The following is a 6972-nucleotide window of genomic DNA, read 5'->3' as shown; positions in this document are numbered from 1 at the left end:
AGCCGTAAAAAATTCTCAACATGAAGACGTACATGTGCATTAAAGACTCCAAATGTACAAATCGGATATGGTTTCACGTATCCAGCCACGTCATCGAATATGAAGTGTAACTAGGGACTGTTCATCGCATCCCATTCCATACAACCATCCAAGATTCAGAAGATGGTTCAAAGGATGTCGCTTTGAACGACGTCCTTGAAGACTTGATAGCAGCACGTCGGCAACAGAACGCCTCTCAGCTTGTTTACTTCACTCAAGTAATCCGGAAGATTTTGACGATACAAGCATTCCAAGCATTTCACCATCGCAATCAGAAGGGAAACAATGAGCCTATGAGATAAAGGGTTAAAATGAACGCAATTCCATTCCAGTCAACGTTCAGGAGTTTAAAGAAGATTTTCGTTGCGACTCAGCAATCCGGACTCCAAGCAACTTAAGTCAAGGCCTCTCGCAATCGAGCGCAATGGAGTTTAGAAAATTTTAAAATCTACCAGGAGGCAATTGACATATGATAGGAGGACGATCACTGCAAGCCTTGATACTTCGTTAAGAGTATCTTGCTTAAAGACCTAGCCGGCCTCTATCCTGGTAACATCTGTCTACCTTGCCTCATAAGTTTTATATTTAACCGTCAGCATCCATTGCTTACCCCGCAACAATATTGATGGTTACGTGCTAAGCAGGGGACTTAATGTTGATGGTGGTTTTTCGAATAGGGATAAAATTGTAAAACCAGTATTTTATGCGCTATCACCCTGCAAAGGGAAAAGCCGTTTAAGAAGTGATGAGTGCAGAAAACCTCTTCACTTTATTTGAAGCAATTCAATATAAACATGAAATTCACCCAGAATGGTGCGTGCGACGGCAATCCCAAATATTTTGTGAATTTTATTAGCATTATTAATTAATGCATGATTTGCCTAGTATTTTCCGTGTTATGTTCTCAGCCGAACTCTCATTATTGACATGACATGACGATTAAGTGTTCACTCTCAGCAGAGTAACATGAATCTCCCGAAGTGCCAATATTGAGATACGCATGAAATACCCACACATGATACATTAACCCCTGACAAAGAGAGTCTCGAATCGTTGCGATTTAATTAAAGACAGCTTGATCGAACATATTTAATTTCCTTAAGGAAAATCAGGACTGTCCATATCAGTCTCAGAAATGATCACGACCACACAGGCCGCTCAATTTAACAAGCCTAGTCAAACCCTGGCAGGAATAGGAAATTATCGTGATGACCATCGATGGGCCCACTTATGCCCTAGCCGTTCGAACATCACCATACATCTTCTAGCGCCATCAAACGCCAACCCTAAGTAGGGTGGCCGCGCTGCTTGGGAGGAGCTCGAACGAGCTTGAACTGTCCAAGACAGTCTCAAAACCATCGCAGCCGTCCAACTTCGCCTGCTTGCTTGGACGGGTTAGATGATCCCATGAGCAATTGGGGAAACGCTGACATGCACATCGACGACCCTACTATCTCCTTGCTCGAACAAATTTCACATGGTAGGGACATTGAGCAGTGAAACTCTTTCCCAAACCATGGCAAGCGTGATGTTTCCAAACCCTAACTTGGGTCGCGGAAATACACTAGCGTCTTAAGTCGATCACGACCATCCAACTTAGCCAGCCTATTAGGATGCTTAGATCGCGTTTAGGACCATCAGGAAGGTAAGCATGTGTTCACCGTCAGCCCAACATTGTCCCCACGTGATCGATCTCCCCAAAGGAATCCAATGGCGTACCAAACCGTTTGGTCAAAGTCTCGTGGGCGTGGCTATTTCAAAACCCTAATTAGGGTTTGCGGCAACACACATCTGTCATAAATTGATCGTGACCATCCATCTTCACCAGCCTAAACGGACAGTATAGATATAGACTCAAGAGGTCCCAAGGATGTCAACGTGATCACTGTGGGCCCACCTTTGCGTGTGACCGGCCGGCCTATGCAGACTTGGGCCCAGCGCCTCGAAACGCATGCCCCAAAGGTGGCATGCCACACGATTTAAAACCCTTTGTGACAATATATTTCTGTCGCAAATCGATCACGACCACTCATCTTTGTCGGTCAAATTGAGTGGCCTAGATCGAATCTTGAGGGGCCGAGAGGTGTAGACATGCACTCCAGCGGGCCGTCTCCATGCATGCCCGATCGGTCCATACAAATTAGTGCCAAATGCTTGGATTCGATCAGACAATGAGGGAATGATTGCGCACCTCTAAAAAACCCTAAAATTCCTTCAACGGCAGCAAACATGTGTCGTAAATCATCTTATCTGTTCAACTTCACCAGCTTGGTCGGATGGCTTGGATTAAAAACTAGGCGATCAATGGAGTGCCTCAATGATCACCGTCCGCCACTCTGTCACAGGGAATGATCGACCAGATGATGGCCCGCCGTGCGGCCTCCAAACGATCACTCGAAGATGGTTGGACGTGTTGCCATTTTAAGACGCTTAATCCGCGACTTATTCAATCAAGCTTTAAAACAACGACGCTTCATGTATATATCGATTGTTTTGAAATTCTTGCTTAAAAGCGATGCATTACATGCATCGAGCATGCACGGTATTTCATGGATATCAATTCCATAAATAACTTAGTTATTCAACCTAATAGCACCGTATGCTATTTCTTGCGGCGGGTCCCACGACTTGACCCACTCATTTGAGACATCAAACATGTCACAAATTGGGGGATATGGCGGTTTACAACGTGTGGCGTGCAACGCGCCCATTACGAGAACGTGTCAGAAAAGATGGACGTTTAACGGTGATGAGGGAAGTGGGCAAAGGCGTTATCGTGTGACAATCACCTACAAGACCCCACTACTCCATCACTCAACTTCCTCCACTTCTTACGAGATGAGGATTGTGCTCAAATGACTTGTATAAATAGGTTCTTCAACCTATTTTCAAACAACACGAACAACACAAGTGTTGTCAACACAGTACCAAGAAAAAACACCCAGAACTGATAGCTTACATTATGCAAGCCAGTTCGACATTCTGATACAAGTCATAAACAGCCAACACCTTCATAATCTCAAACACCTTCTTCGCTTCCCTCCCTAAGATCAACCCTTCTCCTTTTGACCGAATTGAATCTGGAACGGCCATTTCTTAGTTTAGGCCAGAGTCTTACAGATGGATCTCTCGAATCTAAAAGTACTCCCGTGCAGTGCATTGTTTAAGGTTTGGATTCATTTGTCATCAACACACCTAAGTTTACCAAAAACAGCAGAATCAGTTTTTACCCATAAACACTAGCGAAACAAGTTATTATGGAATCACAAACGATGAGACGAAGTTTGTTTGTGATTACTTTTCTATCTTGCCTATCGTAGATATAAAATCTCGAGCCAATTATTTCAATTGCACTCAACACGATAGAAACAGCAAGATTAGATCACGCAACTACAAAGATAGGGTCTGGCTTCACAATCCCAATGAAGTCTTCAAGTCATTAACCTACAGGGTCTCGAGAAGAAACCTAAGGTTAAAGGAGAATCGACTCTGGTTATGCAACTAGTAACACACAGGAGGTGTGGGGATTAGGTTTCCTAGTTGCTAGAGTTCTCCTTTATATAGTTTTCAAATCAGGGTTTGTAATCCAAGTTACCTTGGTAACAAAGCATTCAATATTCACCGTTAGATGAAAAACCTAATTCAACCAAGCTAATATCTTTCAAACGTTAGATCGAACTTAGCTTGTTACACACAAATGAAATGTACCCTTATTTAGGTTTATGTAACCGTACCTAAACGTGTACACCAGGTTGGTTCACAAATAGTTAACCGAGGTTATCCATATGATTACTCTCATATCAAGCTTATTCATCTCCATAACTAGTTCAAATGACTCAAATGATACTAGTTAAAGAGTTGTTCAATTGTATAGAAAACACAATCGAAACCAAATCAGTTTTATTAACTTGAATCAATCATGAAATTATACCTACGGTTTTCAAAGATTGCATTCCTTATGATTTAAATGTTTAAGTTCATGAACTGACCGATTTGACAAAGTAACCATCTTAAGTATGCGTACAGGTATGCGTACTTAAGCAACCGAATTTTGAGTTTGTTAAGTTTCCAAACTCAGCAGAAATTTTCGGTTCGAAAACTTCCGCCAGTATGCGTACGGGTACGCATACTTAAGGTGACTAGTTTATGATTTTGTAATTCCCAAACTCAACAAATATTTTCGGTTCAAAAACTTCTGCCAGTATGCATACGGGTACGCATACTTATCTTGTCTCCTTCACCAATTTCGTATACACACATATGCATACTCTTGGTTCCCGGTTTATGGATTTATACACTAATGTGCGAACACACTATATATGCTTATATCCAAAGATGGTTACATCATCAACTTTTTGTTTCAATCATTGAAACATTCTTCTATAATGACAATAGTCGTTTTCACACACTATTAACATAAAAGTAATTTTCAAGATATTGAAATAATAATTATCGAAACATTCCAAGCCTACATCAAATGATTGTATCACACAAACCATGTAAGATGTTACTCGGAAATTTTCTCATGATATAAGATGAACTTGGTCGAAGCGAAAGCTTACCAACACATGTTTCGAGAAATATGTAAGCGAGATATACTCAGCTCGAAATCTCAAATGTGTATAGAGAAAACTATATCGTAACACGACTTATGTCTCAATATAGGAGATAGTAGAATAGAATTTCCAAGTGATAGATGAGTTCAAGTCTCCATATACCTTTTGTCGAAGAAGTTCCACAAGCTCCCCTTAGTAGTTTTTCGTCTTCAAGAGATGAACGCCGAGAGATCTAAGCTCAACTACACTATTTATACCCTAATACGAGACATCTATAAATTAGGCTAGAAATGAAGACATATATTTTTTATCACTAACATTGTCAAACATGCTTGAGATAGCAACGCATGCGAGTTCGACCGAGCAATGCTCTAACAACAAGCGAAATACAAAGCAAAGCATGACAAGCATCTCGTGCCTTGTAATTTTTGTGTTGGTGACTTGGTATGGTTAAAATTATGTAAGGAACAACTGAAGGGGGAAGGTAACAATTTGAAGCTATTGAGGCATGGACCGTTTCGTATTATCGATCAAATTGGTGACAATGCCTTTCGTCTGGATCTTCCACCTTATCTAGGAATGTACTCGGTTATAAATGCCGAATACTTTAAGTTGTTTGAACCACCATTACTTGATGATGACGGCGACAACACTATGATTTTACCACGAGTAGAAGACTTATGGTTTGATAGAGAGGAACCACTCAAGAAAGACTGCATATTGGAACGAAGAGTGATTAAAACACGATAAAGAGAAAAAGAAGATTTTCTAATTGGATGTAAAGGTCAAGTTCCTAGCAAGGCCAAGTGGTTTAATAAGGAAAAAGGGAATCTCGAGTTCCCTGACCTTCATTTTTAACTCTCACAGGAATTCAAATTCTTAAAAGGGGGACCCATGATACATGTGTATCCGTACTCCTTTAGGGAACTTAGTTAACCTCAACCTAAGTTGAGGGAAGAATCCTATCCTAGGAAAGAATCCTTGTTTACGCATAATTCCTAGTTAGGGAAGAGTTTTGTTTTAGGCAATACTCTTAGTTTAGGAAATAGATTCCTAATAGAAGTCCTTGGTCGGATGATAACGATGAAGGCTATAAATAGATGGATTTGGTTAATAGCTAAACAGAGAATTCTAGGCAGAGAAAACCTAGAGAAATCTTGGAACAAACCTGTGCAACCTTAGCAAACAGTTCAAGGTTAATTCACTGTTTAGAGAAGATTGTGAGCGTAACAAAGAGAGAATTGTAATTGTTTTCTTGTTCATAATCTAGAGAAGATATTTTTTTCGAATTACTATCTTGTGTCTCTATTTTTTAAGTCTTTTTGTCTATTATTATTCTGAATTCTGCCTCTATAATAATATCTACCAAGGTAAAGGGATCAAAACGTATCATAGTTATATCTATGTCTCAGATTAGGATAAAATGTGTAGTTGAGCTTTAGACTTCACAGCGTTTATCGATTGAAGACGAAGAACTACTAAGGGGAGCTTGTGGAACTTCATCAACAAAAGGTATGTGGATACTTGAACTCATTTATCACTTAGAAGTCTATTTCTATTTTATCTCCTATTGAGACAAAAATTCGTATAGCTATACAGACTTTATATCATACACATTTGATATTTCAAGATGAGTTTAACTCGCTTACATATTTCTCGAAATATGTGTTGGTAAGCTTTCTCTTTAACCAAGTTCATATTTATTCTTGACGAATATCAAAAGAAGATCATGTGAAAATCGCCTGGTAACATCTTGCATGATTTGTGTGAGACAGTCATTTAATGTAGAATTGGAATGTTTCGTTTTGATCTATTAATCACTTGAAAATTTCTTTGAAGCTAATAGTTTGTGTGAGACAGCTATTCTCGTCTTCCAAGAATTTTTCAATGATTAACATAGAGTTTAGAACGATTAACCATTGATTGGATATAGCACAGTATGCGTACTTGTATGCTAATTGTTGCAAGTTATTCCAAGTCCGGGAACCATGGTATGCATACCCGTATGCGTACTGGTTTGATAGTTGAAGACCGGGAACTTAGTATGCATACCCGTGTGTGTACCGGCTTAAAAGTTCAAGTCCGGGAGTTCAACTGAGGTTGGTCATATATGAAAGTATGCGTACCCATTTGCATACTGGCGAACCCAAACCAAGTCCGGATACTTAGGTATGCGTACCCGTTTGCATACTTGAGTGGGTTAAATTCTAATAAGAAATACAATCTTTTGCAAACCGTGGATATAATTTTCATGAATTGATTCGAATGAATCAAAAGAGATTTTGCTTCAATTATGTCTTGTATACTTATATGAGAATATAAACAATTGAACAACTCTAGAACTAGTTTCATTTGAGTCATTTGAACTAGTTGTGAT

The sequence above is a fragment of the Papaver somniferum genome, chromosome 5 (genome assembly GCF_003573695.1).
Source record: "Papaver somniferum cultivar HN1 chromosome 5, ASM357369v1, whole genome shotgun sequence".
NCBI classification, from domain to species: Eukaryota; Viridiplantae; Streptophyta; class Magnoliopsida; order Ranunculales; family Papaveraceae; genus Papaver; species Papaver somniferum.
This window is presented reverse-complemented; position numbering follows the sequence as displayed.